General features: G+C 40.0%; 1 protein-coding gene and 1 long non-coding RNA gene across 3 annotated transcripts in view; both read right to left on the bottom strand.

The window, feature by feature from the left end:
- Positions 1–18,632, bottom strand: part of LOC118214081 (5E5 antigen-like) — a 57,052-nt gene that overhangs the window by 8,143 nt on the left and 30,277 nt on the right. The gene's annotated exons all lie outside the window — the stretch shown is intronic.
- LOC118214101 lies at positions 9,806–14,013 on the bottom strand. The gene is made up of 2 exons (XR_004762575.1): positions 13,677–14,013; positions 9,806–11,018 (listed from the first exon to the last, which is right to left on the bottom strand). It is a non-coding gene; the product is annotated as an uncharacterized LOC118214101 (long non-coding RNA).

Genomic DNA, 18,632 nt, shown 5'->3' with positions numbered 1-18,632 from the left:
TTGCATAGAAGACCTTTCTAATTCCATGTTACCGTTTAATTATAGTTTTAAAAAAAGCTGCATACACAAAGGAAAAAACAATACTAATACCTCAAAGGAATTACCTTAAATTAATTTTGTATGTAAACGTAAGTAGCAAATCTACATCAGGCTAAGGGCTGAGTGGATAAACATGTGAGAAGGGCTGAATTACAGTCTGTGACAGAAGACTATATTAGCCCCATACACGTTAAACTAAATCCCACACACCATTTATGACAATAATTTAAGTTTACACTGTTGGTTGCGAATTTTCACAAGAGTACGTTTTAACGGTATTACCTCCAGAGAAGAGTGCGCACGCAAGGGCGAGAGTGACTAGCGGTTTCATTGTTTCCTGTATGGTGCAGGCAGTCAATGGGTAACGTAGCCTACTTGCGACCGTTTTATATACACTAAGCCTGAGAGGCGTAACCGCGTTCAAATGCATGGAGTCAGGTCACTTCTGAGGAATAGAAACGTAAAATTGGATGTTTTCCTGTAGTTTCCCTGTAATTTGGGAATAGCCCGATAAAACGGTGCAGAAGTAGTGGCACAAGATTGCTACGTCGCACGTGGACAGGATTACTGTACTATGGCAAGCCCTTTCAACATCTAATAGCCTGTCCGGATTCACATTACAGATATCTGTAATTCATTTATGACTAGTCAAAACGCTAATTTAAGATATCTATAATTACATTTTGACTAGTCAAAACGCTAATTTAAGATATCTCTACTTACATTTTGACTAGTAAGATTTCGCCATTATGGAACTCCAAATAAAGATATCTACAATTCAGTTTTAACTATCTAAAACGTGAATTACAGATATCTCCATTTAAATTATGACTAGTCTATACACTCAAAAAAATGAAAACTGATGTTTGTATATTTAAAGCAAATAAATAACTTGATCACATTAGATTGTAGTTACCACAGTGAATTACATTCATTTAATCTGTCTGAATTTTATTAGATCAACAAAATTAGTTAACTTTTAACGAACATGATTTATTTTCGTGGAAATACTTTTCACAATTAAACTACGTAGATAGTAAAAATTTTCAGTGTGGCACGCCCTCTTAACATTTAATAGCCTCTCCGGATTCACATTACAGATGTCTGTAATTCATTTATGACTATAGTCAAAACGCTAATTTAAGATATCTCTAATGACTTATAGAATAGAACTTAATTGCGAAATCTTACTAGTCAAAATGTAATTAGAGATATCTTAAATTAGCCTTTTGACGTGTCATAAATCAATTACAGATATCTTTAATGTGAATCTGGACAGGCTATTAAATATTAAAAGGACTTGCCATATACTTAGGTATACAAAGCACTGTCTATAAGCCATTGATTAAAACTTGGACCATTAGAATTATTGATATTAAAATGAGGCCAGGCTACAACAAACAATTGCCTATCTTAGCTTACACAAATTAAAGCTGTTAAATTATCAAAATGACTGCAATATATGTTTGAACTTTTGTCTGCATCCAGTGCACATCATGAATGAAATGCATAATCATAATTATTATATATAGAAAATTGTGTTCACATGATTTGTTTATTGTTTCACATTGTAATAAAATAAATTGCACTACTGTACTTATGTGGCTAAGCTTTATGTGACCCACAAACATACAGTGCATTAATGGGGCAAACGTGTCTGGATAGGTTTGTAAGATTAAATATTTGTAATTTTTATCTGTATTTATTGGGATGGCAGGTATGCCATCCCGCCAAGTTACGCCTTGGCGGGGGCATGCCCCATACCTATACAGCACCGAGAGTTTGCCACTTTTCAGGGTTCCCCACAGAAATAACCACAACAGCCACAGACACTCAGCCCTTAAAAACATTAAATTCTGTACATTCTGACCCCATTTCAACAGACAGAATTCATAAACAACTTCACATGTCCACACAATAAAGCCCCAAACTAAGGGGATTTTGCGTTTTCTCCTTATTCTTCTTCTTCTTCTCATTCTTATTTTTCCTGCCGCCTATCCCACTAACAACATGTCTCCCCATTGGACATTTCACTGACACCAGCCAAATCTGCACCTACAGGACCCAATCAAAAACGTGCATACACACGCAAAATACCCATACATTTTTACTCTGAAACATTCCCAGTTTAAACAGCTAGTCTGCCTGTGGCCTAGTGGGCAAGGTTACAGTCTTTGGAACATGGGGTCATAGGTTCAAGCCCAGCTAGGAACATGTCTCTTTAACCTGCTTCAACCCTCACTAATAATTGTCTACTAGCCTACTTATCAATTATTGCTTTAGCACCATATCTACCCGCCGTTCACCGTTCAGTTATTAACCGGCTACAATATTGCTAAGCCATATGCATTATGACTTATCGTCTGTATGTTCAGTTATTAACCGGCTACAATATTGCTAAGCCATATGGATTCAACGGGAGCTCTTCTGTGCTTACTGGCCTGTGTTCTTTAAAACCACCGGCAGGTTTGCTAATGATATTTCACGCATTGCATAGCTATGGCATGGTGCTGCACTAACGAAGTCACAGACTGGTCAACCTCCGGTTTGAGGCTTGAATCCCGACTCGCCCTCAGGCAGATCATTTCCTCTTTTACACTAACGTTTTCTTACGCTTGTATTTGCTTTACCAAACCTCACTCACGACCACCCATATGCATTTCATGACGGCAAATGTATTCCTTTCATTAAAAAGTTGCAGCAGTTCACCACTGTGCCATTTCTACTAACTATATTTCTTCACTTGGCAACCGTACAAAACCTTCATATCAGCAAACGCCACGTTTCTACATTCATGTTACCTCGCCCTGTTCTCTATCTAGCCACATAGGCTACACACAATTACTACGTATGTACATTCTGCAACTCCGCATTAAAACATTACATTTAAAATCATGATTCACTCATAAGTATAACTACTAGCACTGAACATGAGAAAAACACATTGATGCAATAGATTGCATATGCTATTTGCCTGTAATGTTATGTAATGTTATTTAACCCTCCACTTCAACAAGTAATGTTTAATACAGACTGTTATATATACCATTTGATAAGGAATATAAGCTCGTTCATGGTCACTCCATTTACTTCGCACTATACTCCGTGATCATGTCAACCTTCACCTACATGCCCATTCTGCTAACAACATATTGTTTAAACTACGGAATTTCGTAATTTCATCTTAATATCTCTCACACTGTTGTTATTCTCTCATATGCAAAGCCTGCTCGGACATATGCGTCTGCTCCTATTCTCCACTATCATGTTTTCCGGTTCTAGTTTAGCAAAACAGCGAAGAGGATTCCTACCTGCAGATAAGCCTATCAAAATGCCTTATAAACCTTACAAACACTAAACGTGCATCTCCACGAAATAACAGACAACGGAGCAGGACAGAAGGCTAAACAAGTTGCGACCTAGGGAGTTATAATTCTACGGGCTTGTTGATTCTTTTGTCAGTCAAGGCTCGTTGGATGGACGTCAAACCCGTGAGTACATACCATATTTCATCTGCGTTTCTGATGCGTTTACACTTACGCCACTGCATCCTTTCTCACAGCCACTGTTTCACATATATAGCAAACCGAAACTGCTGAACGGTACACGCTCATCAGACTGTACAGATTCACACAACGATAGCCATAATCCACAACCGTTTCTTGCAGGGTCGCATTTCTCACTCTCATAATAAAACGCTTTGCAAAAAGAAATGATCTCATAAAAAACACGTTTTCAACGTACAAAAATGCCAAGTTACTCAAAAGTATTGATATCAAAATGACGCCAAGTTACGGTACTACAAACAAAATAGGCTATCTTGCCTCACCGAAATGACATAAGATGTATTTCAAAGCAATGCTACCCAATATTTCCTCAGTTCTTTCAAGTCACTTGGCCCTGTGTTTTGTAATCTTACCATTTTACAATGTCATGCAAACTTTGTGTCAGATCAAAGAGTCAAATATTTCGAATTGCCTCATGGAACACATTGAAATTAATGTACAAAACTGCTGCTGACTAACTACAGAAAGCATGTTTCTCCAGAAAACATGTTTATACTTGCTTCTGAACTGAATTTGAGTACATGTGCAAGTTATTGTATATTTGCTACGTACAATAAATACTGCATGTAAAATACATATTGTACATACATACATAGACAACTTCTTTATCCCCATGGGGACATTTCCCTCGCAGCATGTTACATTCACATTTACGAACACACACTTATACCAAGAAACATACTATCATTCAAGCAACTGAAAGGCTGGGCAGCGAAATACATGCATACCAATACAAATTGGACATATACACGCCTATTCAATCAGTCTTGACTGTGAGAGAGCCATCCACACATATGTTTGGCCTGTCCATGTAGTGCATGCTTATACACAGGGCCAAGTGACTTGAAAGAACTGAGGAAATATTGGATAGCATTGCTTTGAAATACATCTTATGTCATTTCGGTGAGGCAAGATAGCCTATATTGTTTGTAGTCCCGTAACTTGGCGTCATTTTGATATCAATACTTTTGAGTAACTTGGCATTTTTGTACGTTGAAAACGTGTTTTTATGAGATTAATTATACTGCGTCTGCTCCAGCGACATGAGAATGCGCCAGGATGGATGGCTTTACTGATGCACCGGATCTAAAAAAGCGGATCTTTACTGGACAAAGCGTGCTTTCCATACCGTTCACGATGGGCTCCTGCTGAAAGGAACCAGTCTTGTTATGTCCTCTGCTGTAAGGAACGACATCCTCACTAAACTTCATGAGGGCCATCTAGGCATGGCAAAATGCAGAGTGCGTGCGCGTGGAGCTGAGAGCTGCAGTGGTCGTTCCAAGGGATCTGCACCAAGACGGCACACCTCCAGCACCACAAATAGCACCCGGTTTCAGTCCGGAACTCACTATACCCACAACTAAATTTGGGGCGGCCAGCGTGAATCCACAAAGACGAGGCTTGTAAACAAAATGAAAAAAAACGAAAGCGATGTGAAAAAAGAGTGAAAAGTAAATGTGTAAAATGTGTTTTGAGTATGCCTTAGATAGGTTGTTTGAAAGAAAATGTTCGAGTAAAGAACAAAAAAAGAATATTTCAGGTTGAGTATTGAAACTGTTATGGTAAGATTTTTTTATGGGTATGGCTGTGTTCAGTTGAAGGCTTCAATAAACTAGTCTAATGCTTTACAAATTCAGCCCAAGGTTTCATGGCCTGCCTTGTAACGTTAGTCACGGAGCTATCATGGTAACAGAAATGATTAACAGATTCTGAATAAAAGAACATTATCAGTGACTGAAATTACTCTCACTCTGATGAGTTTGTAGAAGACATAGTTGCTGATCCTGATGGACTACCGCAGTACAGCCGTTCAGGTTTGTGCCAGAGGTGGTCGGAGTTGGTGTATTCTTCCCAAAGCCACAATCAGAGCATGTTTTTTGTTGTTGAGAAATTCACTTTTTAGTTGTCTTGCCCAGATTCATACGACAAGACTGGCCCCAAATACGTACGTCCCTGTGCGTCCTGTACAAGGATATTAAACGGCAAATGTATTCCTTTCATTAAAAAGTTACACCAGTTCACCACTGTGCCATTTCTACTAACTATATTTCTTCACTTGGCTACCGTACAAAACCTTCATATCAGCAAACGCCACGTTTCTACATTCATGTTACCTTGCCCTGTTCTCTATCTAGCCACATAGGCTACACACAATTACTACATATGTACGTTCTGAACACATTGAAATTAATGTACAAAACTGCTGCTGACTAACTACAGGAAGCATGTTTCTCCAGAAAACATGTTTATACTTGCTTCTGAACTGAATTTGAGTACATGTGCAAGTTATTGTATATTTGCTACGTACAATAAATACTGCATGTAAAATACATATTGTACATACATACATAGACAACTTCTTTATCCCCATGGGGACATTTCCCTCGCAGCATGTTACATTCACATTTACGAACACACACTTATACCAAGAAACATACTATCATTCAAGCAACTGAAAGGCTGGGCAGCGAAATACATGCATACCAATACAAATTGGACATATACACGCCTATTCAATCAGTCTTGACTGTGAGAGAGCCATCCACACATATGTTTGGCCTGTCCATGTAGTGCATGCTTATACACAGGGCCAAGTGACTTGAAAGAACTGAGGAAATATTGGATAGCATTGCTTTGAAATACATCTTATGTCATTTCGGTGAGGCAAGATAGCCTATATTGTTTGTAGTCCCGTAACTTGGCGTCATTTTGATATCAATACTTTTGAGTAACTTGGCATTTTTGTACGTTGAAAACGTGTTTTTATGAGATTAATTATACTGCGTCTGCTCCAGCGACATGAGAATGCGCCAGGATGGATGGCTTTACTGATGCACCGGATCTAAAAAAGCTTTAAATGGTAAATGGACTGCATTTATATAGCGCTTTTATCCAAAGCACTTTACAATTGATGCCTCTCATTCGCCAGAGCAGTTAGGGGTTAGGTGTCTTGCTCAAGGACACTTCGACATGCCCAGGGTGGGGTTTGAATCGGCAACCCTCCGACTGCCAGACAATCGGTCTTACCTCCTGAGCTATGTCGCCCCCTACACTGGACAAAGCGTGCTTTCCATACCGTTCACGATGGGCTCCTGCTGAAAGGAACCAGTCTTGTTATCTCCTCTGCTGTAAGGAACGACATCCTCACTAAACTTCATGAGGGCCATCTAGGCATGGCAAAATGCAGAGTGCGTGCGCATGGAGCTGAGAGCTGCAGTGGTCGTTCCAAGGCATCTGCACCAAGACGGCACACCTCCAGCACCACAAATAGCACCCGGTTTCAGTCCGGAACTCACTATACCCACAACTAAATTTGGGGCGGCCAGCGTGAATCCACAAAGACGAGGCTTGTAAACAAAATGAAAAAAAAACGAAAGCGATGTGAAAAAAGAGTGAAAAGTAAATGTGTAAAATGTGTTTTGAGTATGCCTTAGATAGGTTGTTTGAAAGAAAATGTTCGAGTAAACAACAAAAAAAGAATATTTCAGGTTGAGTATTGAAACTGTTATGGTAAGATTTTTTTATGGGTATGGCTGTGTTCAGTTAAAGGCTTCAATAAACTAGTCTAATGCTTTACAAATTCAGCCCAAGGTTTCATGGCCTGCCTTGTAACGTTAGTCACAGAGCTATCATGGTAACAGAAATGATTAACAGATTCTGAATAAAAGAACATTATCAGTGACTGAAATTACTCTCACTCTGATGAGTTTGTAGAAGACATAGTTGCTGATCCTGATGGACTACCGCAGTACAGCCGTTCAGGTTTGTGCCAGAGGTGGTCGGAGTTGGTGTATTCTTCCCAAAGCCACAATCAGAGCATGTTTTTTGTTGTTGAGAAATGCACTTTTTAGTTATCTTGCCCAGATTCATACGACAAGACTGGCCCCAAATACGTACGTCCCTGTGCGTCCTGTACAAGGATATTAAACAATACGGACTGCATGCTAACAGTGTTAACTCTATCAATGCCTGCAGATGTACGGCACTAACTAGGTAGTTCGAACCTCAGATCTATTCTAATCCACCTCTTGCAAGCGAATTAGTATGATGTTGATTACACCGCGTTATCGCAATAACTTGCTTATGCGCATCAATTTGTAGCGATATAGGCAAATTGTTTCGTGAAGATAGGACAGCATCACTTCCTCACTCTGTCACATCACAAAATATGATGTAGGTGATCATTCCAAAGTTTGCTGAAAAAAGGAGGGCAAAGAGTAAGCAATTTGATCTTTCAGGGCTTACTTCTTGTCTTTATGTCAATAAAATTATGTTTATAAATGTTGTGAATCATAAAATAGGACAGTGTCCTCAATTTTGTGATGTTCTGTGCAAGGACCCAAACGCAGACCAGGGAAATCCAAAAAACGTTGTCTTTATTCAGTCCGAGGTTAGAAGCCAGGTAATCAGAGAAAGGACGGTGCCGAATCGAGTTTCCAAAAGAATAGTGAAAAACAGGCAAAAAATCAAAAACCAGGAGATCAGAGCGGCGAAGGTACAAAGGGGCAGGCAAACTCGAAGTCGTACAGAAGGGGTGTCTCAGGAATCTCGATAAACAAAGGCTTACTAAAAATCGGCACAATGAATTCGGTCAACATTCTGACCCTAAGTTGGTGGAAAAGACTGACATTTATACACTGGGGAAGGTAACAATCAAGGAGGGGTTAAGTGAGTGAGGGAGGAGTAACAAACAACATCCAGGTGAAGAACATTAGGATAACTAATAAAATGACAGGGGACTGACAAAATGCGGACTGGAATCACATAGACAACAATGATAATAGACAGCCTGGGTTAAGCAGGTAAAACGCGTGCAGAGAGAGAGGTGCAGTCAGAGCAAGAGACAGGTGCAGGCAATTGCAGAACTCAGCGTTAGAGCAAGCTAGAAAGAAAAGGGGCGGAGCTACAGCGCAGCATGGAAAAGGGGAGACTGGTTAATGTATTAGTATAGTGATCTAAACTATCAAAAACCCTAAACTAGTGTGTGTTAGACCATTAGTAATATTCACATGTTAGTATATTAATGAGGTTAGTACTTTACAATCTATAAGTTAGTAAGGATTAGTAGAAATTAGTAAAACTAGAAATAAGTAGGAAGTAAGTAAAAACTAGACTGGAAGGAAGGGGAGGAAACCACGAAAACCCGGAACCACCCGAATAGTGAAATCACACAAATGCAGGGGAGTGAAGCAGCTCAAGGAACACAGACACAGAGACAGTACTGGGGAGTCAAGTGACCGGGAGAATACAGACTACAACAAATTTGGCTTGTGTATTTCTATTTATTTATTTATTTATTTTTTTTTTGCAATATCTGGTGTTTGCCCTTACAGCAATGAACTGCCTGCATGGACATTCAGCTAAATGTTCTGCCAGTGGAATACGCCCTGTAACCTGTTAGCTGTAAATTGTATATGACAGGATACGATGGCTTAAAACTTTTCTCTAACCCTGCCGAACATTGCCTACAGTACTTCACAAGTGGGGTCATTTAGAAGAATATCAAGCTTACCCCAGTTAGCAATATATTAATTATTTACGTTGACACCGACAAGCAGGAAGAAAGCCGCTGCCACAGGAAACCAGTTAGGTTTGTCAGTTTAATTCTCGTAAAACAGTTCACAGGAAACAGAAACTTTAAAACAGAAACCGAGAACCAGTTTGTCTTCAGAGGAAGTGTGTGGGTCCGTTTTGCACACCTTATTTGGAAATGCTTGCACTAGGCCTAGGCTACTCGCTAAAACTGCCTATTTGGGGAGAGCTGGCTGTATGATAGTATTGCTATTGAGTAGCCTATTTTTGTGCATCAATTGCACTGATACTCAAGGAAAATCAGGGGAAGATTCCGCCACTGCCTAGTGATTTTTCTAAATCGCATTTATCATTTAATCTCCTTAACACAATGCGAATAAGCTGTGTGTCCCTTTCCCATTGCTTCAGATCGTTTGCATGCTTGTTAATCACTGAAAATTAATTGTGGAATTTTTAAGAGTTCAATTTATTCCGCCGTACTTTTGTAAGTAGAAAAATAAATGCAGGTACGTCTTCATTAGTCTTCTATATTCCAAGGTGTATGTAAGCAAAGAATATGAAGCAAAAACAAAAAATAAAACATAAAAATTAAAACAAACCCACAAATTATTCAGGGGTTATTTCTGAGCCATCCCACAGTTTCATTTCTATCACTTTCTCCAACTGTCTTTTTCTGTTTATGCCAGCAATAACACTGTGTTTGATCATTGGGGATATGAATTACTATTAGACCTACAATTGCCAGGAATATCCAGTTCCAAAAATGTGTTTTCATCAGAGCATCCTTGTCGCTTCAGGACTGTGGCCTGTAGTGTTGAATCACTCTCCATTAGAGCTTTCTTCACCTGAGCATGAATACCTGACACATTTGACTGAGGAACCAGGTAGGCATCCTCCCACATGGCCAAGCTGTTGGACTCACTGGCATCAGTAGTAGGTAAACGAATGTTCCCCATCTGAACAGTGTATGCTGGTGTAAACCAGAAACCAGGGGGTGATTAACACCTTATATTACCATATGGAAATCCTGTGGGGTGACTCAGAATACACCAGTGACACTGGTCCACCACGCTCTCCACTTCCTCTAAAGGATGAACATTCCTCTCTGTGGACAGTTCATTATAGTTAATAGATATAATTATTGCATGACTTTCATGCATAACATGTATGAATGTAATAATCTGTTGATTCAGCCATTCCCTTATACTGATCAAACACGACAATGACATTAGCTCAATCATAAACAGCATGCATGAATACCATATTTACATCATATTATAAACCCTTTTTCTTTTTCCTTCTGGTCCAAAAATGATGCCTTCTCTAGGAATAGGGTGCAGTGGAGGACATTTGCTTCAGTCCAACTGCTTGAGTCTTCCCATTCCTTTAGAGGTTGGCATTGTCTATTCTCAAATGTAACTTCATACATATATGTATTATTATTTATTTATTTATTTATTTTAACCGTATAAATTTAGATGCATCATTGTTCGACCAGGGTAATATGTAGATCCATGCTCCATGGCCCATCTCCCCTGGTTATACTGTCCCTCATCCCAACTAGTTATTGCGTTATCATAATGTGTCCAATTACGAGCTTTTACTATCACAATGAATTCTTGTATTCTTGGAAGCTGTCTTCCACCCTCAATCATGTGTTCTAAATTAAGATTCACTTGATACTTTCCATGTGTCCTCTGTTGTGAACGCTTCACCATCTTTCCACCTGTCTGATGTCCATTCGGTGAATCCAACATCAACTGCGCGTATTGTCCTTGACACATTGTGTGCTGTTTATGAATATGATAGGAATGTCCCACTTAGTGCTGACCTCCAACCTGTTCCTGAATACCAGGAGCCTCATCCTCATCACAATTAATTCTGTAGGGGAGAGAAAGACCAAGTGTGAGTGTATATTCTTATGCAGTTTTAATCATTTAAACATTGACATTGGTATCAAGTTCAGCTTTGTTATATAATTTGCATTGGTCCCAATGATATCAGAAATACTGTATTGCCCTACCCCTTTGTATCACCAATTTCAAATTTCTTTCACCAAGTTTGTTCATAACTTCTTATGAACCTTCTCAGTTTGCTTCCCAGCCTCCCCCTTTTAAATTTTTATTTTTATTATTTTTTTTAAGCATCCCCGATTTGGAAAGTCACTCTGTATGTGGGGTTGGACTGTGAAAGGGATTCTCAGAGCCTTTCTGACTGCTCTGCTCAGCATGTGCCTTAATCATAGACAACAGGTCTGTGTATGTAAGAGTGCCTTCAATCTGGGGCTGTTCTGTCTGAGGCTGCTGTGCACGCAGCTGTTTTGGCCCTTTTCCTTCCATCCCTCCTCCTTTTGACCAGCACTGTCGCTTGGAATGGCCAACACACTTGCAATTGGCACACACACGGGGGCTTCTACACTCATTCTGAATGTGGCCTGGCTTCCTACAGTTAAAACAATGAAATTTGGCCTGGCCCTTATTAGATGCTAGCACAGCAACCCTTTTTCTAGAGCTCTGTTTAGGGCTCAGTGAACTGAGTTGCGACTCATTCCACACAGTTAAACAGTCTTGGATATCCCTGCCTATGTGCTGTCTGACTGGCTGTGCACCCAGTTCTCTATTCAACTGTAACAATAAATGTTGGCAAATTCATTCATTCAGAATGCTGAATCTGGTCTTCAACCTCCCCAGACACTCCCACGTAACTCCCCTGCTCACTACCCTCCACTGGCTGCCTGTTATAGCTTGCATCAAATTCAAAACATTGGTCCTAGCATACCAGGCAGTCAAGGGATCAGCCCCAGCATACCTTCACAAGATATTCAAACCGTACATGCCAGCCAGATCCTCCGTTCTGCTACCTCAGGACGCCTAGCACCTCCCCCTCTTCGCACCTGCACTTCCAGAACACGTCTCCTGTCTGTTCTGGCCCCACGATGGTGGAATGACCTCCCTGTGGAGGTCAGAACAGCTGAGACTGTGACCCATTTCAAACGACGACTGAAGACCCACCTCTTCAGGCTGCACCTCTCCCCATCCCTCCTTTCGCCCCTGTAAATGACTAAACTTAGGGTTGTAACTAGGCAGCTGTTTCATAGGTGACTTAGGCGCATCAACTGTCTTAACGACTACTTGTATATTTATTTATTTTTATTTTTCCATAGATTGCGTTGTTGCCGTTCTCGTTGTTAGTGTTAATCAGTTTAACCATCAGGGTCCAAGTTGAACTATGCGGTTGTTCCCTGTACTTGGACCGGTACTTCTCTCTAGGGGTTTCGTCATACTTGTTCCTGGTTATGGTTATACACTTTGTTGTACGTCGCTCTGGATAAGAGCGTCTGCCAAATGCCTGTAATGTAATGTAATGTAAGTAGGCGAGACGAGATCTTTATATTTATTGATTACCAAACTCCAAAACATTGGATCGTCACCTGTTAGTAGTGCTCTGTTCCCTCCACCTATGTTTCGATTGTACACAATCACAAATGTTCTAAGAAAATCAGTGGGATGCTGCCCTTTCTTAGGTACAAACTCAAGAATTTTATTCATGTCAGCTATAACGCGATAACCCACAGCCTCGCTCATTAGCCTTAACCTTGCGTCATGATTGGGGAAAACAACAGGGTTTCCCTGACCCTGTATGAATTCTAACGGAATAGTAACCGATGTAGGGAGCACAGATTGCAATAATTTACAACAGTCCTTGTCAGTTAGCGAGTGTATTCGCTGCAGCGTTTGCACCTTTTCAACAACTGCGGTCGGGTCACTAACTCCGTCCCACGTGGGAAGTTGTTGTTGCAGTGTAATCAACTCTGAAAGTGTAAGATTGCGATCCACCTGTTGATCTGCATATTCATATGTGATAGCCCCATTGACAGGATTTTGTGTTGCGCTTGTACGAACTCTGCGTGTTATTATTGGTGCGATTTTTGTGTTTTTTGTCCCGACTGATTTAGTTGCTTTTTGTGATGTAGAACTTCTAGAAACCAACCTTCGGCAATTGGAAATAAGTGAATCCTTATTATCCCCAGACACATTCCATAACTCTTTATATGCCACCTGAGCATCGCGTAACTGTCCCTGCGTTTTACCTCCAGTGCTTTATTCAAACTTTCAACTTCGCCTCGCAATTTAGGAACCTCTACAACTTCATCGGTCAAAAACTTAATTGTTTGGACCATAGCCATCACACAGTTATCCTGTCTCGTTTTCTCGTTTTTCTCATTTTCATTGCGCTCTTCACAAGCAGTCTGAAGATATTCAACAACATCCACTTCCTGTGGTACGTTATAAGAATCCTCCTTACAATGTTGCGGCCCACGATTTCCAACCATTCACTGCCATTCCTAAACTCCTGTACAATGGACAATCAAACTTTTGGTACTTGAAATTGTCCAAGGTCTGTGTAACTTTATACAAGCCCCTACCTAGAACACTGTACACATGTACAATCAATTCTGGCCACTTGTATTTTAAAACATTACACAATTTTCGTAACTATTCCTCTACAATATTACGTACATAAATATTTCATACTCACAAATGTACGTGGTCCGTTCCGTGCCTTCAAGTCCGTTTTTCCTTCAGCGTTGGCAAATGGCTTCCAAAACAGTCCTCCTCTTGCTGTAATCCTTTCTTGAATTCGGCGTCAGCATAAAAAAGAAAGTCTCTTCTGTAGGCCAGTGTCACACACGAATGTCAGTCTCCCCAGTTTTTTTTTTTTTTTTTTTTTGAAAAACGCAACAAGAACGACGGATTTGGGCTGGCTCGCCAATAATGTGGAATTTTTAAGAGTTCAATTTATTCCGCCGTACTTTTGTAAGTAGAAAAATAAATGCAGGCACGTCTTCGTTTCAAAATAGGTTGTTTAATGTAGCAAAGGAACTCGTGGGTCTGTTACCCAAGTACAGATAAACACAGAACCAACAAATGACAGAGACAGTGAATACTTATACCCTGTTCCTTCAAGGAAACAAAGGGCCAAATGGTTATCTTAAACACATCACGGGGAAATGGGGGGGTGGGGGGGGGGGGGGGGGGGGGGGGGGGGGGTAGGGGGGGGGTAATCAGACATTGGGGGGGAAGAAACAAGGTGTGGGGGAGTTGGACTGAAGTAGGGGGTAGAGGATATCACACAATGGTACTGCATATCAAAGTGAGACAATTTGACTGGGCAAGAGGGTAGAGGATGTAGCACAAAGGGTGTGATTAAAAGGTTAATTTAACTGAGTGTGGCGGTAAACAATCAATGCTATCTGTAACTGGCCCACTACAATGTGAGACACCTCAGAAGGGTAAAATGTGGCTCCCATGTTTTCCAACATTCCCTACTTTTTAAATTTTTTATAAGAAAGTCTTCTATATTCCAAGGTGTATGTAAAGCAAAGAATATGAAGCAAAAACAAAAAATAAAACATAAAAATTAAAACAAACCCACAAATTATTCAGGGGTTATTTCTGAGCCATCCCACAGTTTCATTTCTATCAAGTCGTGACCAAGTCGTATTTACGAGGTGTTTGCGTTCGGGCGGTCATGGCAACTGGTAAATGTATCACATGAACAATACATATGTCCGCTGGGGATGTAAAGGACGTGAACCAATGAGATCACCCACTGTTGGTCAGATGATAAATCACTGAGAAACAGAATGATCTGAATGATCTTGAAAGATTGTGGTCAAAGAATCTACAGAGGACTACATTTTAAAATTTGAAATGGGATCCAGATTGAATTATCCTGGCACATCTTCATGCAGCAAAAAAACCCCCAAACAATCCTGATATTTGGCGAACAGAGACTTATACTTGTGTTAGTTTTGTTTCTGAATTTTCAAAATTAGGACTACAGCATGCTTCGTAGCACACAATGTCAAACTTTTCTCACTGTACCTGTTGAAACCAGTTCTGTCAGCAAAAGGTCAAAGCAAGAATGGCTTTTGTATCTGCAGACATCCCACCTCTCCCGGAAGTTCCGGGAGTCTCCCGCATATTGATAGCGGCTCCCTGACGCCCGCAAATTATGTACATAATCCCGGAAATCAGAAAGCGAGAGGGAGATTTTTAATTTTTTTTTTTTTAGTATATGTGCTACCGAAGCGAGCACACGAGCGAGAGGGAGAGAGAGACAGAGAGAGCGAGTGACAGACGTAGCGAGAGAGTAACAGAGAGCATCCTGACTGGTCTTCTTTGTGCCAAGTAGACTTATAAATTTTCTCTGTGGGCGGGCTTTACAGTCAAACTCTCTCTTTCATTGTCCATCAGTTCAGTTTAGTGTCCTGCACAGACGTGCAGCGCCGCTGAGTGTTCCAAAAAAGAAAATATAAGACGCACTTCACCCCAGACTACACTAAAGTGTACCCCTGCCTAATAGGGGTGAAAAATAATGACAGTGTTGCTCGCTGCACTGTTTGCAACAGCGACTTTTCTACTGCCCATGGTGGGTTAAATGATTGTAAAAGATACGTTGAGGTGAGTTTAACAGGTGTCGTTTTTCATTAGCATAGCTAACGTTATTTAAACTAACGAACTAACTAGCTGCTAAGGAGCTACTCTATTGGTTCAGTCATGTTTCTGCCATTTTAGAAATATTTCAAAAGTAAGATCAGTTTTATCATTTAAGGATACTGAGAGAATTATACATGCACTGTGAAATTTAGAATTAATTAAAAAATGTTATTAATCACATGTAAAGCATATCTGTGTGTGTGTGTGTGTGTGTGTGTGTGTGTGTGCAAATTGTTTCAATATGTGATCAAATAAATTGTTCTGTTCTTTCATAATCAAATGTCCTGTATTTTGGGGGTATATGGGGTTGCTCTCTGGTGACCTCCACTGGTCAGAAACAGAAATCCAGGCACCACTGCGCAACAGTCACCAATACAGAGAGGGGGGATGCCCTCTCAAAATGAAAAAAATAAATAAAAATGCTGTAAAAACCCAGCTTGTTTTGACATGCCAAGTGTGGGAAATCTTCATATACAGAGAAAAAGCAGAGGAACCAAATCCAAAATGCAAATGTTATAGTATTTGAATTGATGTTGATAATAGGGTAGATCTGTGTACAGTAAAAAGATCACGATCAGGATACTTTATTGCCATTTCAGTAAAAACTGAGAGAGGTTTGTTGCAGTGCCGCTCAAAAAGATTAGACAAACCCAGTCACACAATTCAAATTCAATACACACCATTTCATAATAAATTATCGTCAATAATCAATGTAGTACAAATTATCCCAAAAGAAGTCAAGGTTAGCTTCATCCTCCCCACACACCTAAACCTAAATGAAATCAAATGTCTCAGGGATCTCTTTAGCTGAAAGGGGAGTCATCATCAGCCCACTGGATGATGATGCCACACTTTTTTTAAGGATGACTCTCAGATCCCACCTGCAACTGAGATCATCAGTCTTTTCTCCAAAGTCACTGGTCTGTGCCTTACTATTAATAAATGCCAGTGATCAGTCCTGGGAGGCAGCTGTGGGCACAGCATCCTCAATTAGTGGCATCTCAGTTAAGCTAAGTCATATATCTTTGAAATATGTGGTCTTAATCTAAAGAACCATTTATTCTACTATGCTGAAATCTGTAGTTCTGAGTAGATGAAATAAATAATATTTTTGAAAATAATTTTTTAATACAACGTGTTTTTTTCTCATCCTGTTTTCCCAGGTCTCAGGAATATAAGGAATAATAGAATAATAGAGATGTTCTGAATAAAAACATTTTTATTTTTGAAAGTGGGTTTTATCATAAAATTGTTCTGGTTCATGCCATTCCAAAAGGTGTAGCTCTATTAAGGGACATTCCTCCTAAATCTCACCTACCCTCAACCCTCTTGATTCACCTGTATGAAGGATCTGTTTTACTCAATTAAAAAAAAAAAAAAAAAAAAACAATAGCAAGGTAATGTACTTTATTTCAGGCAGAAAAAAGTGTATCAAACACCTACAGTAAGTGCCTGTATATTGCAACAACTGAGTCATCAAATAAAAGTAAAATCCTATTGACTTTTTAAAAATCATTGATTGTAAAATATCTATAGCGATTAAAAAGAAAAGATTTCTCACGTTTTTTTTTTTTTGGGGACCGTAATTCTCTGCCGTAGCATGTGCTTGGTTCTATTTATTTCAATCTCTGGAGGGAAAAATAACGGATTTATGTCGATTTACGATATGTTGGTGGTCCTGAACTACACTAAAATCAAAGTCGCACGATATACGTCACAACCACGCGTGCTTGTAAGTCTACCCGCCAAGTGCGGTGCCTTGGCTGCCCCTAACTGCTGGTCTGGGATCAGATTTTCCTTCACAGGTCCTAACTTTAACCATTAGTAGGAGAAGAAAATAACTGACTCTGGACCCGCAGGGCCAACTGCACCTAACACCGGTGGCTAGCTAGCTATACCCACGACAAATGCGGTGTCACAGGTTATCTTAATGCATTTGTTCAATGGTCAGGACAATAATGTTAAGAAGGGAGAAAATCATTCCAAATCCATCCATGTAGAGCAGGTCATATACAGCCAGAGTAGAATAGCGGGTCTGTTAGCGCTACCATGAAAGATATCGTTTATAAAGTTTCGGTTAGCGAACGTTAACGTTAGGAATGGCTGGATCAGCAGGTAGCGAGCTAGCTGTCAAAGTCAGGTTTATTTGTCATTACAAACCATATGCTGTACAGTACACTATGTAACGAAACTTCGTTTCGCAAGGCTTCGGTGTAACATAGACTTTCAGTCTGGTCACAGCACTTACAAAGGAATACACACATCGTGAAAATCAGAATCACAGTGCACTTAGACAAGACAGGTGCAGTAGGCAAGAGATAGACAATTTCTAATAAATAGTTTTATTAAAACATAGTAAGTAGTAAATATATTGTCGGTTATTTATCGAAAACCATGCTGGCTAGCTATATTGTTGTTGTGTTGTGATAAAAATATATATGACGTTATATTCCATTTGAAATTACGTCTTAAGTTAGTTAGGTTAGCTTGTACTCTTTTATACGGTCTGTGGGAAATAAATTTAGATGTACTAAAAAACACAAGCCCATTGTATGAGGAAAGATATGTAGTTAGAGAGCACAGGCCCAGTGTATATGGGAAAGGAGTGCATCAATGAGCACCAGCTGTCTCCCCCCTAACGTATCATCCGGCTAGCAAAGGAAGAAAGATACAGGTGGACCAAGGTCGACCTAGGCAACCAAAATGTGGGAAATAAATACAAATGTACTCAAAAAACACAAGCCCATTGTATGGGGAACCGGCAGCAGGGGAACGCTTCATACTAAATAGATACAATAAGAACAAACACGTAATACACACATAATTTCTGCCCTGCTGACTAAGCTGTATAAAGGCGCCTTTGTGAAACTAACGGAAGCTTCTGCCTTTTTTGGAAAATGTGTTATCAGAATATGTGACTTATGATAGAAGGGGGAGGGTGAGACAGGCGGGAGACGAGCACTAGGGAGGGGCTGATAAACAATGGTGTCCG

Source organism: Anguilla anguilla, chromosome 1 (genome assembly GCF_013347855.1).
Source record: "Anguilla anguilla isolate fAngAng1 chromosome 1, fAngAng1.pri, whole genome shotgun sequence".
NCBI lineage: Eukaryota > Metazoa > Chordata > Actinopteri > Anguilliformes > Anguillidae > Anguilla > Anguilla anguilla.
The sequence above is the reverse complement of the archived record's forward strand: the minus strand, read 5'-3'. Positions and strand labels throughout refer to the sequence as shown.